Genomic DNA, 23,849 nt, shown 5'->3' with positions numbered 1-23,849 from the left:
GAATGATTCAAAAGTCAAACAAAACTTTCAAAAGAAGTTCTCAGCATAGGAATTAAATTGGAAACCAAAGCTTCCAAAGCAGAATTAACAAACAGCAAAATAAACAACTTAGAACACAAGCTAAAAAAAAATCACTTTAAAGCTTTAGAATGACCAAACAAGAGAATGACAAGTTTAAAATTCAAAAATACTAATAAAAAAATAAAAAGACAGAAAAGAAAAAGAAAATAGTTTTTAAAGGACATTTAAGACTTCTACATCATTTGAGAAACAAGATAGTGGTGGAATAGACATTTTCTTTTATCTCCATGATATCTCAAACCTCTCCAAGACAAAATCAATTTCAAAATAAATCAATTTCAGCTGTCTCCATGGTTTAGTGATGAAGTCCTGGGTTACTAGGGTGCTAAATTCCTCTATAGATTTAGTCTGTCTCCTTCCACTGCTGGCAAATCACAGCTCAAGACTGCAAAAGTTTGCTTTGCCTTCAACAGCCAGCAGAAGCAAAAGCCTGCCAGGGTCTGCAACCTGGAAGCACCGAGGCTGCAAAGCCTGAACTGCCAGTGAACAGTGTGGGACAAGACATCATGCATATGTGGAGGGGGAGGAGGGGTAGGGATGTCCAACATTTGTGGCCATTTCTGACAAACCAAAAGTTAGAGAGAACAGAGATTTGGATGCAGACTGAACTTCCAGGAAGGGAAGGAAGCTTAGAAGCTCTAAAATCCAGCCCGACCAAGGGAAATCACCATCAAAGAGGAGTGAGAAGTCAGAAACTGAGTGGCAAGGTAAATGAGGGGGAGAAAAACATTGAAAGTATCCAAAATTTCAGAAAGAATAAAACTCACAGACCTTAAATAGAAACAGATCAATCAATAGGAAAAACGGTAACAACAAAAGGAAATGTGGCTTCTAATTCTAGTAAACAAGTTCGAACATCTGAAAAATTGCTATAAAATGAAGAAATGAGTCAATATGATGAGACAGAAGATTTTGTGGAATTAAGGAGAATATGGAACCATAACACACTAATCCTGAGAAGTTTAAAAGGGAATGATAATTATGAAAGTTGAATTTATGGCATATATTGACGAAGAACAGAATAGAAAAACTGGAATCCACACTGACAAACGCTCACCAAAGAAACCAAAGACATAACATCAGATTGGGAATGCAAATACACAAAAGTAAAGGGCAATCTAAAAGAAGAAAAAAATAATATTAAAAGAAAATATGCTCAGAATGTAAGCAAAACATATTGATCTTGAAAACATGATAAATAGAAACAACCTAAGGATCATAGGTCTCTCAAAAAACTAACATTGTGATGAAGGAAAAAATAGATGAGAACTGCCTTGAACTTGGAAATTGAGAAAATGAAAATGTCGAAAGAATCCATAGATCACCACTAGAAAAAATAAAATAAAAAAGGCTGCAAACGCTAAGAAATGTAGCTGTTGAATTTAATGGTTCAAGTCAAAAATAATAGGTTTTACAAGCCATCAGGAGAAATAACTTCAAATACCCAAAAAAAAAAAAAAAAAAATTCATTTGAATAATTTAAGACTATTATGACAAGAAAGAGTAGAAAGGAATAGAAAAATGGTTCTAATGAGTAATGGTGCTCAGGATGGCCTACATCCTGGAAACCTGGGCTTAATCAGAAAAGAAAAAAGATGTGCATCCAAACAGAAAAAAACAATTTGAAACACTTTTAGAAAGAAAACCAGAACTGAAGAGATTATTTACTTCTCAAACACTCCAAACAGAAATAAAAAAGTGAATAAATAAATGCCACAGGCAAGGAGAGCAAGAGAATGACTTCTTTAAAAGACTCCTTTCTACAGGGACAGTAAATGCATTATTGGTGGAGTTGTGAACTGATCCAAATATTTCTGGAGTACAATTTGGAACTATGCCCAAAGGGCTACCAAACTATGCTCACCCTTTGATCCAGCAGTGTCTCTACTGGGCTTATATCTCAAAGAAATCATAAAGGAGGGAAAGGGAACCACATGTGCAAAAATGTTTGTGGCAGCCCTTTTTGTAGTGGCAAGAAACTGGAAATTGAATGAATGCCTATCAGTTGGAGAATGTCTGAATAAGTTATGATGTATGAACGTAAGGGAATAGTGTTATAAGAAATGATCAGCAGGATGATTTCAGAGAGGCCTGAAGGGACTTACATGAACTGATGCTGAGCAGAACCACAAGAAGATTATGTAAAGGTCAAGTAGGATTCAAATAAAAAACTATGAGAAGATACCTTCAACCTATTCCTTAGTGGAGGTAGGAGGTCCATGGGCATTACATGTCACTCATGTTTTCAGACTTTTTTCAATGTATGAATCAGTTATGTTGATTTTTTTTTCTAGAATATACTAATTGTCATATGGAATTGTTCTGTGGGAGGAAAAGAGGGAAGGATAACTAGAATAATTGTAGAGATGTAAGAAATAGAAAATATCAATAAAAAACTTATAAAATTAACAAACACCCCTCCTCATGGCAGAGGACAGGGAAGAATAATGCAAAAAATAAAATAAAAAGCTATTAAAAATAAAAATATAAATACATTTACACAGAAATTTTAAAAAGGGACTTTTCTAAATGTACACCAGTGAATCTAATGGATCACAGTGAAGAGATGGGATTTTATGAATAGAACTTTTCATTTCATAAATTGATTTTAAAAAAAACTCAATCTGATTAAAAAGAGAACAAAAACTCATCACCAAAATAGCAAGAAAGAAATAAAACAAAAAGAAGAAAAATAAACTAATGAGAATATACCGTACAGTTCTATGCTAATAAAACTGAAAACACAAAAGAAAGAGATATACCTTTAAAAATATAAAACACCTAAATTACCAGAAAACCTAGAGATCTTAAATAAACTGATCTCAGAAAAGGAAATAAATTTGGTTGTAAAGGAACTACCAAAAGGAAAAAAATCCTGGTTCTGATGTATTCACAAGAAAACTCTATAAAACTTCTAAAGAATAGGTAAAACCTGCACTTCACAAATTATTCTCAAAAATTAAGATAGAAAGCAATCTGCCATAATCCTTTTATAGGACACAGTCCTAATATCTAAACCAGGAAAAGATAAAACACAGAAAGAAAACTATAGGCTAATATCATTAAGGAACAAGGACTAATGATTTTTTAAATGCTATCAATAACTGACTACAACAATTTATCCAAAAAATCATTTATTATGACCAAGTAGGATTTATGCCAGGAATGCAAAGATAGTTCAACATTAGAAAACCAATCAATAGCATTAATCATATTAAAAACCAAAACATTTAAAATCATGTATCATCTCAAAAGATAAATTAAAAAGCCCTTGACAAAGTAAAACAGTTTTATGAATACATACCGGGACTTTTTTTAATTTCACAAAAAGGATTAAAAACCAAAATATGCAAAGGGAATTCACTAGAATTTTTCCAAATGTGGGAGTGAAAGAACAATGCTCACTCTCCTCCCACCTCCATTATTTGATATTTCTGAAATGCTAGCAATAACAATAAGATAAGAGAATGAAATTAAAAGATATAAATGTAGGTAAAGTGGCATCAAAACTATCCCTGTTGGCTGATATGATGGTTTCCAAATATTTCCATTTATTTGGAAAACCCTAGGAATATTAATCGAGATAACAAATAGCTTCAACAAAGTTGTAGGTTACAAAACAAATCCTCAATAAATCAATATACAATATCAATTTATAATAACAAAACATAAAAAGCAATAATAAAAAGGGAAATCCATTCCAAATAACTACAAAATGCACAAAGTATCTGTAAATTAATCTCCTCCAAAGTATAAAAAAAGGCATATTGATTAAATTACAACTTATTCCTTAAAGAAAGAACTTAAGTAGCTGTAAGAAGAGTCAATGTTCATTGTCAGGCTTGTGCCAATATAATAAAAATGACAATACTACCAAAATTAATTTACACTTTTAATGTTATATTGATCAAATTAACAAGGGGATACTTTACAAAGGTCAATAAAACAATAGCAAAATGAAATAATAACAAAAATAACCATTTTTTTTATTTAAAAGAACTAAATATCTAGAATATCACAGAAAATGATGAAAAGTATGAACAAGGGAAAATAGCCTTTCCAGACCTCAAACTATATTATAAAGTAGTAATCATCAAAACCATCTGGTATTTGGTTAAGGGATAAATCAATGGAACAGACTAAATTAGAAGATTCAGAAACAAGAAAACTCAATTATTCAGCCTTCCACAATGAAGAAATTATGAATTACTTAAGAGAAAATCTCCGTATTTGAAAAAAAAAAAACTTCTGGAAAAACTAGAAAGCATAAGCCTTAAAACAAAATCTTACCTCACATTCCACAATACATTCTAAGCAGATATATGAGTTTAATATTAAAGATCATATTAAAGATCATACCATAAAAAAATGAGATCAAAAAGATTTCCTCTTGCACCTGTGGTTTGGAGATATATTTGTAACCAAAGAGATAGAGGCAATTTCAAAAAATTAAATACCTAACTTTGGAGTATTTGAAATTAAAAAGATTCTTTCTGCACAGATAACATTAATGAATCTAGGTTAAGAAAAGAAATGGTTGAATAGAGAAAATTTTTTGTATCAAACTTCTCAGATAAGGATTTGATATCAAAGATATAGAAACAATTAATATATATAAAACTAATAGTTATTCTCCAATAGTCAAAGAATAAGAATAGGTATCAAAAGAATTGCAAAAATATTCACAATCAAATGACGAAATGCTCTTAATTATTAATAAGAATGCAAATCAAAACAATTCTAAGATTCATTCATCTCACACCCTACAAATTGGCAAAAATTAACCCCAAGATAGCAAGTCAATATTAGAAAGGTTACATACTAATATATTATTGGTGGAACTGTGAACTGGCACAACTATTTCAAAAAGTAATTTGAAATTATGCAAATATAGTGATTAAAACTTCCATACCCTTTAACCCAAAGACTGCATTACTAGGTTTATCCCCTAAGACAATCACATGTAGAGAATAAGTCTTCATAAACCCCAAAATGTTTATAGCAATACTTTTTTTTAACAATTAAGAATTGGAAACAAGGTAAATGTCCATCAGTTGAAGAATGAATAGATAAGCAAATTCTGATACATGAATATAATGGAATATTGCTGAATTGTAAGAAATTATGTATGTCATAAATACAAAAAAGCATGCAAAAGTCTACAAGAATTGATGCAGAATAAAGTAAGCACACCCAATAAAACAACATACACAATAACTATAACAATGGAAATGGAAAGAACAATGACACACCCAAAAAAGTAAAAGCAAATGTAACAAAAAAAGGACTCAGATGAAAACATGAGAAGATACCCCCAAACCTACCTCTTTGTGGAGATGGAAGAACACAAATGTTACACCTTGCATGTTTTCAGACTTTTTCAATGAACTTATCAGTTGGGCTGATTTTTTATTCTCTTTAAAAATTATGTATTATTTATCAAATGGGATGTCTCTCTGGGAGGGGGAGGGCTACATAGGTACTATCCTGATGTAAGAAACAGAAAATGTCAATAAAATCTTTTTTTAAAAAACACACACAATTTCTCTGCAAGCCAAAGTGATCTTAAATACAACATGAGCAGAGATAAATTAGAGACCATAATTCTTCTAGAACATGATCAACTTTATAAATCCAAATACCATACTTCAAGAAACTCATCCAGAATATTTGAATACAGACAATAAAGTACAAATTGATTAAAATTACAGATCATTACCAAAGAAAAAAACTTTATTCCTGAAACTTCAAGGTATGTATTTCAATACCAAGCACAAAGTCAACCAGCAACCACAAGAGAGGTCTTCAGCTATGAAACGATTCAAATTATTCAGCATTACTCATAGGAAATTTAAAAAAAAAAAATAGAATAGAATGGAATGGTCCAAAAAGCAGAGGAACTCAAGTGTTAAACCCAAATAACATTCTGCAAAATTGAGTCTAATGATTACTGGAAAAAGAGAGATTTTTGGCAAGAAGTATTTGAGATTTCTGAAAGAGACACACAGACAGGCAAAGTGAGAAAGGGAGAAGAGGAAATTCAATGAGTATTCATTCAACAGGAGTAGAATAACCAATTCAAATATCCCAACAAGAAAATACAAGATGGGTAAATAACTATGGTTATCAAGAAACAATTAAGAAATGGAATTCTCTCATATTTTTAGATGATTTGTTAAAAGGAAAAAAATAGATTTGCAAAAGAGACAAAAATGAGAAATAAGGGGAAAAAACAAATTAAAAGGCTCAAGGTTTAAGAAGATCTTAATAAGAAAACAGGAAAAAAGAGCTGAAGCAATATTTTTTAAATTCGAGTCCATTCTAAGGATATCACTTTTTATTTTTTTTATTTTTTGGTGACCCACAACAGTGGGAAACACTCAAGCCAGGACCCCACCAAACCCAAAAAGAAACAGAAAAGGAAGAGTAATTTAATGTCTTAACAATAATAGGTGCCTTTAAGTCGAGTTAGATAAAAGCAATGGAGAGGCAATTCTGGGATAGGAAAGTAGAAGAATCTAAAGATTTAGGTTCAAGAAGAACCTAAAAGATGCTATTAATTAAAGAAAAAGCCCGAGGGAGTGGGGGTGGGAGAAGAAAAGTAATAAATGTCAGTTAAGAGCCTTAAAATGGATTGGTTTTAGGGCCAGCTAGGTGGTGCAGTGGCTAGAGCACCAGCCCTGAAGTCAGGAGGACCCCCAATTCAAATCTGGTCTCAGACATTAAACACATCTACCTGTGTGACCCTGGGCAAGTCACTTAACCCCAATTGCCTCAGTAATTAAAAAATGGATCGGTTTTATCTAGGACCAGGGTTCTTAACCTGGAATCAAAAAATCTTTATTTCACTATAACTGGTTTTCTTAGTAATTCTCTGTATTTTGAGTTAAGCATTTAACATTATTCTGAGAAGAAGGCTTCACTAGTACACCACAGGAATCCATAACTAAGACTACAGGATTTCCTTTTCAGAAGAACTTTGGTACTCCCAAAACAGCACTCTACCCAGGGAAAGATGGGTGGGAAGATCACCTTGACTGCAATATTGATGTGCTATAAGAAATGATGAACTCAACAATCTTATAAAAACATGGAAAGACTAGCATGAAATAAAGAAGAGTAAAATAAACAGAACCAAGAGAAAGTGGTATAGTAAAAGCAATATTGTTTTAAGAACCAGTGAGTGAATAAGTTAATTTTAAATGCCCAAATTAACTATAAAGGATATATAAAGAAAGACATTATCTACATCCAGAGAAAAAACTGATAAATATAAGTATGCTATGGGGGGAGAGGAGAAAAAAAAAATTTTTACATGATAACTTTATTATATATTTAAAAGAAACATCAAGTTGTGCAAAACAGATCTGCAGTTTCACATGTAATCATCTTTTTTATTATACTACATTATGGAAAACAATTATCCTATAAACTAAAAAAAATAAACAAACATGAAAAAATAAATGATGAAGAGGAAGAGAGAAGAGAAATTGTTAACTACACACTGATAGGGTGGGGAGGGTGAGAGAATGGATAAATACATTTTTTAAAATAGAAAAATTAAATGAGATGTTATAAAGTAATTTTATTTACCTTAAAATGTGATCTGAGTTTTCACCTCTGTTCTCTGAGATAAATGGGCATGAATCATAACTGATAATTTACAAATGGAGAAACTAACATAGTGGTAGAATGGAAAGAATTTGGAATCAGAGAATATGGGTGGTTTGAATTTTGGCTCTTCTGCCAGTCACTTTAAACCACAAAATGAGATAAACTTTATCTCTGTTGTTTTCCTATGATATCTGTGACCTAGAAAACAATTTTTAAGTGAATACAACTTGAGAAAAAGTACTTCATTTAGAATTCAAGAGAACCCAGTTCAAATCTCAACTATTGTCTGCATAATCAGAATAAGTCATTGTACCTAACAAACCCCATGTTTCTTTACTCATGAAACAGGGATAATACTCATATTCAATTATACATCATACTACATGCATTACAGGGTAAACTTCAGAATCCCATGTATCTGGTAAATGCTAACCACCACATTACATTTCCTTTCCCCATTTTCAATTCTAAGGAATATGAAAGCAAATGATTCTCTGAGAATTCTGCTACTTCCACTTGGCAAACATTGATTTTTCTCTTGTGCTCTGAAAAGAGCTGAAATTAATTTTCATTCATATAGAGTAAAGAACCTTTGTTTTGTCAGCATCATTGCCTGAGGTCAACTCTGCCATGGAAATAGGGTCTATGAACAGCTGATGAGCCAAGAGAGGAAGCACAAGACAGTGTTTATGTAGAGCTAAGATAAATACCAGCTTTTGTTTTTTGTCTTTAAGTTTTCTTCATGATCAAGAACATCAAATACAAAAGAAAGTTGGAGTTTGAATCCAAAGTCTGTTTTCATCAGTTGCCAACACTTTTTAGAAAATGAAAATGGTAGCCCCTCCCCAGTGTCTTTTGATTTCTGTTTTCCATCTCTTCTAAAAGGCTGTTTTCTTTTTTTATCCTTGTTTATGTATTTAAGGGATAGGTATCAGCACTAACAGAGAAAAAAAAATAAAGTCAATTTATAAATCAAAACCAAATGCTTCTCAGTATCTCAGCTGCAATTTAGGAAATTCAAGTCCCTTAAAATCTTTAGTGGCCAAAATTTTATCTCAGTCCTGTTTGCTACTCAACCTTTTTTTCTAAGTTCATTTCCCCCATATTATCATTTAAAATTCGAGTCACAGGTCAGGGAATATCATTCTTGTCTACCCAAAATCATATTAACATTAATGTCTTTAGAACTCAATATGTGCCTTGCACACAGCAAACACTTAATAATTAAATGAATTAAATATTGTGGAATTGATACAAACATTGGCCAGATACCTTAAGTGCTAATGCACTTAGCAGCAAGACCATTTGATGCCTGCTGTGCCTCCAATGGAACTGCATGCATCTTGCTACCTAGGCCTCCTACTAATAACTCCAAAATGAAACGATGGCTTAATCAACATACATTTTCTGTCTCATCCTCTAGTAAAATTAAGGCCTTTAGAAAAACCACCAAAGCTCAAAACCAGCCTTTAATATTTTGGATTGAAATAAGCATTTAAGAAAAAATATCTAAGTAAATTTGTCTATTTTACTTTTTATTATTACCTCTATCCCTTGTATAGGCAAAATTTTCATCTTAGCCATAGTTTTACAAAGTACTTCTATCCATTACTCCTCTAGTGTTTTTATGATATGATCATTTCAATTTAAGTCATACATCCATTTGGAACTTATTGTGGAATAAGGTATAAAATATTAACCTAAATTTAATTTAAACCACACTGCCTTCCAGTTCTCCCAGAAGTCTTTGTTTAATAAAAAATTCTTATTCCAATAGTTTGTGTTCTTGTATTTATATAATACTAAAGCAACTCTGTTCAATTGCTTCTGAGTCTTGCTAGGCTAATATTCCTTGCTGGTCAATTTCTTTATTTTTTTTTCCATCAGTATCAATTAGAAGCAACAAGGCACCATGGATAGTGACTTAGCCTGGACTCTTATTCTGAAAGATCTGAATTCCACACCATATCACTGTGACCTTGGGCAAGACATAACTGGTATCCACATTTTTTTGATCCTAAATTACTATCAGGATTTTTTTTCCTAAGGGGTATGTTGAAGATGGGGAACTTTCCCTATAGCACCTCAATAACTGCTACTGTGAGTGTCTGGATGAGATCTGTTATTAATTACTCTAACAAGCTTGCATCTCCCTCACAAGGGGCAAGACTGGGAACTTGCACAAGGAAAGGAAAAAGTTATAGAAAATTATGGGTCTGCAATGGGTAAAAGAATAACTCTGGTTGTCTTGGACAGAGAACATGCAAATCTGCCTTTGGGTGAACTTATAATACATTATCTGGAATCTTACACCATCCCCACTTGACACAAACCCTAATTCCCAAACATATAACTCCCTAAAAGTATAAATGACAGGTATTGATAAACTGGAAGAATGTTACTTCCTATCAGTATAGGACTCTCTATACTAATTAAGTCACAGATGAGTCTTGATAAATACTGAGTTCTAGTGATGGTAAATCTACTTCATTCCTACTTTTTGTCATTATTTCCCTCAAGATTCCAGATCTTTTGTCCCTCCAAATTAATTTTATTATTTTTCCTGATTCTGGAAGTAATCTATTTAGAGGAGTTTGGTGGCTATGATGCTAAATCTATAACAAGACTATATATATTATAAAGAAAAGCTGTAGCCTGAGAGAAAAATCTTTACAGCAAATTTCTGACAAAGGTCTGCTATCTAAGACATAGGAAGCCCATTTAAATATATAAAAAGAGTCATAAACAAAGAATCTAAGGATTGGAACAGTTACTTTTCAAGAAAGAACAGCAAGCTATCAACAACCATACTGAAGAATGCTCTGAAACATTATTAAGAGAAATACAAATTTACACAACCCTGAGGTTTCCCCTTCTATCCATCTTATTAATAATGGTAACAAAAGATAAAAATGATAATTGGCAAAAGTCAAGTACAACACTGCATCACTGGGAGAGCTATGGATTGACTCAATCACTTCAGAAAATAAAAACAGGTGTTTTTATATAATACTTAAAAGTTCTGCAAAGCATTTTACATACATTTTCTCATTTAATCAGCAAAATAATCCTAGAATTTAAAGTCTTATTAGTAACCTCATTTTACTCAGACAACTCAAATTATTTGCATAATTTTTTAAAAAGCTAGTATTCAAGATGGAATACCAATCCAGGTCTTCCTCACTACTAATTTCAGTGTTCTATTATGCCATGCTGCCTTGATAAACAACAATGAAATATGGCAGAAAAGTTATTAAGTTATACATACTTTCTGACCCCAGCCATACCACCTTTCTGGGGTTATAATTCAAATTAGTCAAAGCCACTGGGAAAGGTTCCTCATGTACAAAAGAAAAAAGAAATATAGCAGTATTTTTTGTGAAAGAGGATACCTATCAACTGGAAATGGATAAACTGAGATATGCAATGAAATCTTTTGTATCACAAATGCAAAGATGGTAAAACATGCCTCCCTCTTTTCATCAGAAAGATAATGAACTATGGTTATGAAATAGTTGGTTGAACATGGCCAATATGCTTTTCTTTGCTATATTTTTCTTTTTTCTATAACAAGGAAAGATTTTAGTAGAGGAAGAAATATTCCAATAGGACATTTTAAAGTACATTAGACCAGTACATGGACAAAATTATTAACACAACCCAAAGACTATGCCTTCATGTTTAATCCCCTTACTCACTAGACATAGAATCCCTGGTTTTTAAAATGAGTAGTAGAAAATACAGTAGTAATATGCCCACAGTTCACATATGGTAGTGGAGTCTGAAAACATGGGAATTTAGATTCAGTTCTTACTTAATTTTGGTTGAAAAGAAAGAAAAGTTATTATAGTTGGAAAAGGATCTATTTCAAAAGTTTGTTTGGAGGAGGTGGGGAAATTTTTCTTTTGTTTTAAGAAAGGCTTTTCTCAGCCAACAAAACTCCATAAGAGAATTCACAGGATGAAAATCTTCCCCATGAGCTATCAGTGATAGTACATCTCTTTGTATCTTCTCAATAGTTACAGCCTGCAATGTCATTCCCTGCCCTACTTTGCAGAATATTTTTTATTACAGCAGATAAACACTAAGTACTTAGACAGACATATCATTTTTATTTAAAAAAAAAAATCAGAGGTGAAAAAAAAATAAATAAATACAATAGCTCCTTTCTCAAACCAGTGTCAAAAGATGTCATCTTGTCAAAAGAATAAATAACATGAAAGTGAAGACAGTTTGATTATTATGAACTCCCAGATAGTTGCCATTTATAAGAATGCCAAGAACTATAAAAAAAATGATGGTTTTTTTTTTCCCCTAAGAATTTGCAGTGTAATACAGATGACAGAGGGTGAAAGGATGAAAATGCATAAAAAGATACACCTACAATAATTATCTTACAACAATGCAGTTAAGAGTTTTTAATGTGATAATTGTCGGAAAACTGCCACCAAGTAGTTTTCCCTGGCTCTCACCCTCCAACCAGACCATCTTTTTCAATCATGTGTCTCTGATGATTGTACTTGAGCTCTTCTCCACAGTTCTTAATCATTCATAGATGTTGCTATTTGCTCATACTCACCTCACACACATCTCTATTGCCCTCTGAATGACATTTATTATTAATTCCCCAGACTGTAGTAATCCATGACTCATTGACATACAACAATTTTGAGTACTAAGCAACTTTAAAAAGCTACTAAGACTTCATGTTTTATCCAAGACTGCCAGCTGAAAAATCATCCCTGGTTCACAGTATACAATTCTCCTAATAAACATCTGGCATACAAATATGGTTAATGCATGACTTTTTCTCCATTATATCATCTTTCTTATGAACTGGTCTGAGGTTTTCGGATTTGGGGTTGGGTTTTTCTTTAATCCTTTTAATCTTTCAAAAGAAAGGAAATAGGAATGAAAAATCTTGGGCTTCATGTTTAATTCTAGTGAAAAGTGGAACAAGGTGTAGAAGGGTCATGGAATCTCCATCTTTAAAATTATTTAACAGGAAATATGGATACTCTTTAGTGTCAAATGATTCTACAGGAAAAATGGTTTCACCATGACCTGGGATGGTGAGAGCTGAAACAAGTCACATACTTCTCAGAGGATTCTGCATCCTCAAACACAATGATCCATGGGTCCATCCTATATTCCTGCTTCAACTGTGAACTCTCCACTGAGAACTGTGATTTCTCAGTTTTGATTTTTTTAGCCTTCTAGTCCTGCTGCATGTCCACACACTTATGAAATCCAATTCATAAAGTTAATTTAGAAATCAATTAACCCAAACATCTCATTTCACAAGAAAACTGAGGTCTAAAGAAATTAAATCTTCTAGTGCAATGCAACTCTCTCATTTTATAAGTGAAGAAAGTGAAGCCCTCAGAGGACAACCCCAATCTTCAACAAAATTTCAGTACAACAGAAACTCTATCCACAAACTTAGCATGAGCCCAGCTGGTGGCTACCCCAAATGGGCACTCAACTACTCACTCTTTTTCATAGAGACACCATGTAAATAATGCCTTTGTTGTTGTTGTTGTTGTTTTCTGCTAGCAAACAAGCGAGAAGCTGCATGATCCCTGATTGTTCTTAATTATATTTACAGAAGCCCCCCCCCAAAGCACACTGCAATTGAAACACATCCTTCCTTTTAACTTACTATGAAAAACAAGGTTTCCATCATATAGCATGCCTATGTGTGATCCTCATATATAAAGTAGAGTGAAAAGAGAAGAATAAAGAATGATTATTGAAACAAAGCAAGAGACACTTCCTTGGCTAGTCTGAGTAGGAATGAGTTCTGGTAATTAAGGATTCATGATAAGAAAGGGAGAGGGAAAAATCCTGAGCCACCAAGTAATTAGAATTCATCCTGCCATTTAAAGAAAAAAACAAAAACAAAAAGCACCCAACCTAGGCTTATTTATAGCCAGGAGAGTTCAAAATTAGCCTATAATTGCTTCAAGAAAAGATGAGAATGAAAAATTCTTTCCAATCAATTTCTCTTCATCACTGGTGAATTTTAGTTCCCACCTGGACAGCTATCGTAAGTAAATAAGCCTTAGTTGGTGGGGTGAGGAGTTTGTTATTCAAAACCATTGGGGTGAGGTGAGAAAGATAGAGGTGATTTTTGAGCATCACCAAACCCTGAGGTCTGAGATTTTTTCAAGAAACCCAAGAGGCTTCAAGATCACAGTTTAAGACCTCGGGGACTGTCAGGTTCTGTTTGGGTGGAATTCGTGATCTTGTAAAAGTATGGTACTCTACCAGCCCAGTGCAGATTTACTATACTTTGTAAGGCACTTTCGTGCTAGGGAGGGTAGTGGAAGGGAGGAGTTCTCTCCTTTTAAGAGATAAACCACTTTGTTTTTCCTAGGGAAGGTGTATATAAGGGAGGAGTTATAAAATGAAAAAGCTAAAGGGGGAGGGGAGATGGGGGAGGGAGGAGTAACACACCTCTTACACTATCCAAGGGCGTATTTCCCAGCTCCTAGGGCTCACAGCAGTTCCCCATCTTTCCCCCTTTCCCTTTCCCCTTCCCCTCCCCCTCTTCCCTCCCCAGTAAAGCATACCAGATTTAAGCCCCCTCGCTGGATTTTCCACCTGGATGAAAAGACTGATCCATTTACTTAGTGTAGGACACAGGCTTCGACTTCTCAGTTCCCAAATCGCTACTGGGTTAGAAGCATATTAGGGGAAAGGGGGAGGGTAAAGAAGAGAAAGGGGAAGGGATTGATCCCGATTAAAGCAGGTTCGGCTCTACGTAGGAAATCTGTTTCCCACCAATCGGCTCGGATTCAGCCGCGTCTGCGCTACTGCTGAAACTGACAAAACGTGGTGCGGGGGAAGACTCTCCTTGGAGCCGGGGGCTGTCTCCTCTCCACGTCCTTGCGCCAGGCAAAAGGGGTCGGGGAGGAAGGGGGGCACGCAGTCCAAAGGAAAAAAAAAATCTATCTGACAGCAGAGCATGTCCAAGGAGGTGGAGAAGCAAAAAGTTCGTCGTAAAGGACAGGGCTTTTGTTAAGAATCACATCTGCTTATACTTCCCCCCAAAAAAGTCTCCCACATCTAAATTTAACGTCTGATGCCTCTCTTCCTTCCTAGAGCCTCCACTTAAAGCAGAAAATAAAAGATCCTGGAAGCAAGGAGAGATTCGAATTCTGAAAGTGAAACTGCAAGAAGTTTAGGGATGCTCTTTCCTGTTTCCCTGGGAACACCCCCCCACCCACCTTTCCCCTGAGCTTTGAGTATCACCTGTGGCCTCCCTAGCCACAAAAAAGCCAAGTCCTGGTGCTCTAGGGTAGGGAGATGGGGGGGAAGGGGGAGGTGGGGGGGTGCAGGATCCTAAGAGGGTTGGCGAGTTCTTCAATTCATAAAGATCCCCGTTTCCACGTCATTTAATCCATTTATTGGCACCCGTTGGTTAGTAACCTTGCCAGTCAAAGAAACAGCTGAGCTGGCTCTCAGGGTAGCTTAGTTAAAGAGGCGGTGGGTCTGGCTCGACTTCTTAACAGCCAACCTCTCGGTTTTCTTTCTTCCAAAAGAAAGAAAAGTCCGAATACACACACACACACACACACACACACACACACACACACACACACACACGCATGCACACACCCAATACATGCACAAGTATCCTAAGGAGTTTGAGAAAAACACGCACGAATGCATTTTCACCTTCATTGTACAACCACGATGCAAAAAAAAAAAAAAAAAATTGCAGGTTTCGTGGAGTTGGAGTTAATTCTTTGCTTGTCATAAGCGACGTCAGGAAGAGGGGAGGTGTTCCCGTCTGAAACTGCAGTTTACGAGCAAAGAGCCATTTTAGGCTGGTTTCCTACTTTACCAAAGCCTCCTCGGTTTCCCACAGGCAATCTGGAAGAAGGGGCGGAGAAAAGGGAGGAAAGATGGGACGGTGAAGGAGCGAGGGCTGCTTTCTCCGTTATCAAAACTCTCGTTTTAGGCTTTTCTCAACTCCCAGCCCCTGCAATCCCGATGGGGCTGAAATTAAGCTCGTTTCTCTTTTTGCTAGCCCGTCCTTCCTCCTTCTCCACCACCAGCGCCGCCGCCGCCACCACAACCACCTCTGCAAACACACACATTACACACGCACGCCCACAGTCCCCACTTCTCCCTCCCCCCCCATCCCCTCCCAAAAGACCCCCGGAACCAAATGAATTGCAAGGACCTTTCACACAATGTAAGCATCCGTTTAAAAAAGGAGAAAGAATAGACTATCGATCCCTCCTCCACGCCACTCAAAATGCCCAAAGACTAGATTATTGCTTCTACTCCCAACCCCTGCCCAAAATATCTAAATTTTTTTTTAAATCTAATTTTAAAAATAAAAAATTAAATGCACTAACTTTCACTTCTGCACGTCGGTGCGCCCGGCTCCGCTCTGGTTAAGTTTGCAGACACTGCGGAAGGCAGAGCCTCGCTGGTCTACGCCCCCCTCCCTCTTCTTTCCGCTCTCCCTCCCCCTACCCTACGCTAAAGCGCTAACCTTGCCCCTACTCCCTCGGGGAAGGATTTCTCCCGCTACAACACTAGGCAATCGCGGCGCGGCTAAGGCTGCACGGTGACTTTTGGCGACCCCTGTCGGTGTGGCAGGAAGGATCTGAGGATCATAAACTTAAAGCTGGAAGGGATCTGAGCTCAACTACCTTATTTACATAGGCGGAAACTGAGGCACGGCGAGGGTTACACTTAGGGTTTGAGGTGCCTATCCAGAGTTTCTTCGGCAGGAGAAATCAGTAAGGTAGTTCAGTTTGGAGGTTCCCCCTCCCCATAACGTGGGTTTGTTTCTCTATTTGTTCTCTGGTTGTCTAATCCTTTCCCGGAGGTTGACTGAGAAACCCCATGGGATGTGCTTCTGAATGAATGCTCTAGATTCTCCATACAACACTCTCCTCCCAGTGCCCCTCGGTGCCATCAAACTTGCATTCTTTCCCCCATTCCTCCCCAACCCCACTGACCCCTGGATCCCACCTCTCCAAAGCCAAGCATTCTACAAACAAGGCTAACCTATTTTTCCAGAAAAACCTTTCTCCCTCTCCATCGCCTGACTTCCAGAAACCGCTTCTCCAAGAAGTAACCAGGAATAAACTCCTGGCCCAGCATCCTGGACGCTGTGCTTTTAAGGTCCTGTCATCCTCCGGTGCTCTATACTCAACATTATTCTTCTCTCCATTCCCACCCCCCATCCCCCTCCACACACAGAAAAGAAAGAGCAGTCCAATTCTTAGCACAGCATGCCTCCTTGCACAGGGAAGAAGGGGGAGAAAAGCCACCAGCGTTTCCAACCACAACTGCATCAGACACCGGACAATTAGCCTTTTTTAATAGGACCTCCTTGCTCCACCTACTGAGAGTCTTTGACAGCGAAAAGACCACAACATAAACACAGAGAGGAGGAGAGGGAGGGGGGGGCACGACGAAGTTATCTCGAGTACATCTAAAATAAATGATTACATCCATCATCATTTATTTTTACTCCCCGAACGAGAGGAGGGAACTTCACTCACTGCCTTCTTCTCCCCCTCCCTTCCCTTCCTGTAATGGACTTTACACACCGAGAATTTTACCGCGGAAAAAACTAGGGCAGGCTCACCCCTATCTTGCTTTCCCATTTAATTCGCTAAAACACCTCCTGAGGTAACCAAAGAGAGTAGAACCTAAAGAGTAGCATCTCCGGTTGGGTTTTTTCCCACCTCAAAATCTTTATTTTCAGGTTTTTAAAAACACCTTAGCCCGCCATGTTGAAACTGACACGATTTATAAATATTCATTTACCACAGTTGTAGAGCTTCGGAGAAAATACGTAAGGATCAGGCTCTAAATATCTGTCCAACATCTTATGCACCTTCTCTCTCTCTCTCTCTCTCTCTCTCTCTCTCTCTCTCTCTCTCTCTCTCTTCTCTCTCTCTCTCACACACACACACACACACACACACACACACACACACACACACACACACACACTCCTTTCACTGCTTACCCCCCGTTTCGGTCGCCTCTTATCAAAATAAATAAATAAAACAGTTCGTTCAGTATTTCTTTTTTTCTTGAAACACCAAGAAAACCAAGAAGGAAAAAAAAACTCTAGACTACAGAGAGATCAAGTCTAGTCAATTCGAAAGAAAGTCACATGAACAGGAAAGCCCCAAATGACAGGATATTACTTTTTTAAAAAATAAAAGAAAAAAAGGAGAGTCCATACATTCCAAAGCACCCTCCAGAACTAGGTAATTTCATTTTAAGTACATATGCAAATTCTTGCCAAAGATACTTTTTTTAAAAATACAGATTTATGTGTATGTATGTGGAAGATAGATATATATATATAAATTCACTAGCTGTTGTCCCAACCATCTTTATCCCAATCTTCCCCTTGTTCCCAAGCCCTACCTCCCCCCAAAAAAAAAATACAAAAGGAGAGGCTTGCACGAATAAAGGGGATGGTGGTGTCAATGCAAAAAAGAAGAGCATTCACCACTAAAGGTGTAAAGGGGTCATTGGGTACGAGAGTGAGGAAGACGCAATTTATAAAATGAGACACTTTGAAACTTGAGTGTTTGGATCCCCTGATCTCCTGCACACCATCCTTGCTTTTCAGAAAGAAGGAAAAAAGCAAAAAAAAAAAAAAAAAAAAAAAAAAAAAAAATTAAATTAAAAAATCCATTGCAGACGAACAATCAAGGAGAGTTTGGGAGTTTGAGATTGGGATGGTTTCCTTCCATGCATAGCCTTTGCCCCTTGCCCAAAAACTCTCCTTTCCACAATCCCCCCCCACACACACACACACCCCTTTTTTTTTTTTCCTTAACTGGGGAAAAAAAAAAAATCTGCTGATCTGCGCGCTCAACCTGTCAGCCAGAGATTTCCTTAACCAAGCTAAGTGTGGGACGCCCGGAGAAGCAGCGCCCGGAGCGACGTCTTACCTGGATGAAGTTTTTTTTTTTTTTTCCTCAGTCTCTAAAAGGGCAAAGCCCCCCTCTGCTCAGTGGTGAAAAGGCGATCTGTGTGTGTGTGTGCGTGTGTGTGTGTGCTTCTCTCTCTCTCCCTCTCCCCCTCTCCCTCTCTCTCTGGTTCTTGCTCTCCCTCTCTCTCTCCTTTCCTTTGCTCGCTCTCTCTCCTCTCCCTCCCGCTCGCTCTCTCTCTCTCTCCTCTCCCTCCCGCTCTCTCACTACAGACTCATTCCAATATGGCATCCTCCCTCTGCGCATGCCCGGCACTCTTTTTTAGATGATTTTTTTTTTCTTTTGCATTCAATTCCTTCAATGACCTTTTCCAGCGGTTGCAAAATTTCCTAAACCAATTGGCCGGCGTTAATAATACAAGCTCTCTTACCTTCCACCCTCCCATTTGCCCGACCAACTCCTTTCTGCCCACCCACCCCTCCAGTCAGCCCCCCGCTCCATTCCTACCCCACCCCACCCCAGCTCCCCCTTCCTCCTTTTCTCTAGGTTCTTCTCCTAGACTGGCTACAGAAAGTTTAAATCGCCAGCGGTGAAAATGACAACAAAATATAATTAGGTCGTTTTGGCTTTTTTGTCAGTTGGCTGCTTCCTTCATTCTTTGAGTAATTTTTTTTTTTATTAATCTAAGTGTATAAACTTGCAGGTTCTTCGAAAGTTGGGGGGAGGGGTTTTGGTTTTGTTTAACTAATGTTAACAAGTGTGAAGAAATAACTGTAAGCAACTTTTGCCCCGCCCACTCTGAGCCCAGCCTTGACTTAAATCGAGCTTAGTCCCTAGCCAGCTTTCAAAACCTTTTTCTAGAGAAGGGAAAACTCTTGGGGAAACTTTCCCACCGAAGGGGAAATTAGCTAGGTATTCACAAAGCTGTACTTTGCTATCACTGGGTTTGGGAGATGATTTATGGAGAGAGAAAACAAAGCTGCTTTATTAATTTGACATTCTAGAGATGTTGAAATGGAATTTTGAGATTATTCCCAGCACTAGGTAGGAGTTTTGAGGCTGACTGCCCTCTTAAAAGTTTCTTCCCATGATAATAAACCCTGTGAGATATCGTCAGTAAGGTGGGCTCAGCCTCAACTGTGAGTGGTACAGGACTTTAGGTCAGGAATAGGGAGGAGGCAGGTGTAAAGAATAGAAGGTAGATAAAACTGGGAAATGAAACATTAGAGACCCAGCGACAGCGAAAATTGCAACCCACAGTTTATCCGAGTGAATTCATCCCAGTGTTGCTATGTCATGACCTTGGTTTAAAATCAGTCCATTATCAGGAAAAGCGCTTTGGGAGTCGGAGTAGGGAAGGACACACAGTTTTTCCTACCCTCACCCCAGGGGATGATTCGTGATTGATTGATTGATTGAATGAATGAATGAATGATGAGCAGGAACCTAGTGAAATCTCAGCTTCCCCATTCTGGGGATTGCGTGGTTTTATTGAATAGGATCCGGTGTTTTCGAAAGATTAGATTTAGAGTTAGCCGGTGATTCAGGCTTTGGGTTTAGGTTTCGAGGGGAAAGGTGGGTTTTGGCTGTGGTTAATGTTTGAGTGCTCAAGGGATTTTTTTGTGTGTACTTTTTTCTTCTTGGGAAAATTGGTGTGGGGGGCGGGCTTTCTTCAATTGCCGCAGATTTGGGGGAAAAAAAAAACTCTGTGTTTTCTGGTCGCTTCTTTCCTCCCTCTCTCCTCTGTCTCAGAAGCTTAGGTATTGAAAAGGTCCTAATCTAGTCTCTTGGTCCACGCATTCCCCCCTCCCCCAGTCTCACCCCATGAGGTAAGTAACTTTCAGGAGTCTGGCTGCTGAAATGCTAATTGGATACTTTGGTCCTCTATTTAGCGTCAGTGCTAGTACTGGACTCGAGTTAAGGATTGACCTCCCCAGGAAAGTGTGTCGCTGAAAGCAGCGAAGTGTTGTCCACAAGTTCAAAGACTGATGTGGCGACTGTGGAGCAGGACGGAAAATGGGAGGATGGCACTATGGAATGGGGATGTTGGGGCCCGGGATGAGGATTTCCACTTCACCTTTGGTGTCCTGAAGACTTCTCGACGGCTCAAGAGAACAATCTCATGAATTATTAAATAGAATTCCAGTACTACTGGAGGAAAAGTATTCTTCAAAATTCAAATTACCAGCAATTCCTCCTTAAAACTTTTGGTGGATTGAGGGGTCTGGGCATGGAAGGGGCACGCTAGAGCTAGAATTATGCATGCAAAAACATTTAAACTGGAGGCGTAAGTCATCCAACTCTGGCTGTGTCTCTCCTCTTCCCAAAATGACTTCAAAATAGAATCAATGTCCTCTTTCTCATCCTCAAGACTTTCCCCCGGAATTGGCAGAAATATATTTCGGACCGAGTAGTTTTTGATCTTCCAGCCTTCTCAGTTACAAACCCTACATCCCATGAGCGCATCAAATCCACCTCAAAATTCAGCCCTCGGGAAATTGCAGGATTGCCCCCTTCCCCCGCACTGTGCGTAGATCCGACCCTTTTGGTGAAACAAAAGTGACCAAGGTTTCACAGCATCCTTACCAGTCCCCAGCCTGTTCGGCTAAGAAAGCCAAATCAGGTTCCTTAGCCCAGCGCTTCCCGTCCTGTTACACGGTTATACACACTTTGAGACACCACGCAGGATTGTCTGCAAATGACCTTGTGAGTATCGGCACTAGTGTGTGGGAGAAAAACCCGGGCAAAATGCAGAGATGATCCTCAAGTGAAAGAGTTAATCTGGAGCTGCACGTGGACGCTTTAAATGTTTATTTGCTAAGCCATTCTTCATTCAAACACACTCCCCGACACTGCTCCATTTACTGTGGACTAACAGTTCACAGATGAAACTCAATGTTTCATCTTCAGAGGACACTTTGGGCTGTCCAAAGACTGCTCTGACATCAAGCGCCCTTTCAGCTTCCCCGACACTGCTCAGAAGTTCCGGGTGTTTTGTTTAGTGGGGAAAATGCTTTCTCCCCTGGGCTGTGTCCTTGCAGCTGTGAGATGGATATAAGAAACCAATGGGAAGCTATTTGTTATCTCCAATCTTTTCTATTAATTTTCTGGACTTTTAAGTAGCTGAAGAAATCTCTCTTAACAATGTAAACAGATATACAAAGAACATTCAGTCCCTAGACTGATAGATGTTACAATTTTACCGTTGTCTGCAAACTGTGCCAGTTCTAATTCTTCTCAATTTGTAATAGAGTCCCTAATGGTTAAGATACCTATCACCTATGACTAAAATATTGTGTTACATTTACTTAAGTTTACTTTAGGGATGTTGATGAATAGAATATCTAAAGACTAGGAAAAGATGGGGAAAGAGTGTCAGTTTTTCTTCAAAGTTATTAACTAAAGATATCTATGTCCAACTTCTTATAGCATAATCAATGCATTCTGAAATCACATAAAACTTTCCATTTTATTAAAGCTTTTTTTATTTTTAAAACATATGCACGAATAATTTTTCAATATTAACCCTTGCAAAACCTTGTGTTCCAATTTTCCCCCACTTCCCCCCAATCCCCTCCCCAAGTTGGCAAGTAATCCAATATATACTAAACATGGTAAAAATGTTTGCTAAATCCAACATATGTATACATATTTATACAATTATCTTGTTGCACAAGAAAAATCAATCAAAAAAGAAAAATGAGAAAGAAAATAAAATACAAGCAAACAACAACAAAAAGAGTGAAAATGCTATGTTGTGATTCACACTCAGTTCCCACAGATCTCTCTCTGGGTATAGATGGCTCTCTTCATCATAAGGTCCTTGGAAGTGGCCTGGATCACCTCATTGGTCAAAAGAGCCACGTGCATCAGAATTGATCATACTATAATCTCATTGACATGTATAATGATGTCCTGGTTCTGCTCATTTCACTTAGTATCAATTCATGTAAGTCTCTCCAGGCCTCTCTGAAATCATCCTGTTGATCGTTTCTTATAGAACAATCATAATATTCCATAACATTCATATTCCATAACTTATTCAGCCATTCTCCAACTGATGGGTATCCACTCAGTTTCCAGTTTCTTGCTACTACAAAAAGAGCTGTCACAAACATTTTTTGCACATGTGGGTCTCTTTCCTCCTTTAAGATCTCTTTGGGATATAAACCCAGTAGAAACACTTCTGGATCAAAGGGGATGTACATTTTGATAGCTTTTTGGACATAGTTCCAAATTGCTCTCCAGAATGGTTGAATCAAACTGTTTCTATTTTAAAAGCAATCTTTAAAAGTTCTATTTTTCTTTTGAGCTGTCTTTATACTCCTTTTGCTTTTTTCTACTTGTTACTCCCTGACTTCTGGAAAGTTCCTTGGTTTTCTTCCTTTAACTTTTTTTCCCATTCTCCTTCTTCCAAGGACATCAATGAGAAAGATGAAAATTGGTTAAGTGATTCCCTGAGGCAATTAAAGTGGCCCCTTCCTCCCATTCCAATACCTTCCAACTTTAATTTTTATTTCAGAAGTAGGTACATTGGGGATATAGATATTCAGAGTTAGGAGCCACAGTAAATCAATTAAAGCCAAAAAAACAGCATATCCTGCCAAAGCTTAAGCATTGGCGAAACCCACTGATGCCTTTCCCAAGTCAAGGAGACTTAATGTGCTCTCTATTAGGAATTATACTTTCAATGCATGGAGATTTAGCCAAGCAAACCCCATTATGATTAATACCACCAAATCCCTGTGCACAATGTTAAACATTTACCCTAAATCTCACAATAAGCATTTTACCATACCCATAGATTAAAATTTTCATTTTACTGTCTCCTATGTGACCATAAGCTGCAAGTCACTCCTTTCAAAACCAAGCTGCATTTTTTTAAAAGTATAGTTTCTAATACTTTGAAAAACTTTCAGTATTAATAATGCTATATTACATAAAAAGTTATGACATTTTATCATATCCTTAGCACGTTCACATGCTATTCCAAGTTTTAAATTGTTATTTGCTGATACATAACTAATGGACCTTTTTCAGAAATAAAAATGAAAGTCGAAAGATATTTCTCATCCATGCTAAGCATACTTTGTTTTCCCAAGTATCACTTCAAAGTCAAGGAAGGGTGGTGGAAAATCTTTGCTTTGTCACTTATTATATCATGATTAGGGCAAAGTACTTAACCTATTTGGGCTTCAATTATCCCATCTATAAAATGAGGGAGAT

General features: G+C 37.3%; 1 protein-coding gene across 1 annotated transcript in view; it reads right to left on the bottom strand.

Moving 5' to 3' along the window:
• SFMBT2 (Scm like with four mbt domains 2) overlaps positions 1 to 19,077 on the bottom strand; it is a 301,913-nt gene extending 282,836 nt beyond the window's left edge. The window contains exon 1 of the mRNA XM_051962302.1: positions 18,645 to 19,077. The gene's annotated coding sequence lies outside the window, so the exon portion shown is untranslated. The remainder of the gene's footprint in view (positions 1 to 18,644) is intronic.
• Positions 19,078 to 23,849: the final 4,772 nt, after the last annotated feature.

This window comes from Antechinus flavipes, chromosome 5 (genome assembly GCF_016432865.1).
Source record: "Antechinus flavipes isolate AdamAnt ecotype Samford, QLD, Australia chromosome 5, AdamAnt_v2, whole genome shotgun sequence".
Classification (NCBI taxonomy): Eukaryota; Metazoa; Chordata; class Mammalia; order Dasyuromorphia; family Dasyuridae; genus Antechinus; species Antechinus flavipes.
Note: the sequence above shows the minus strand (reverse complement) of the source record. Positions and strands in the feature narration are given on the sequence as shown.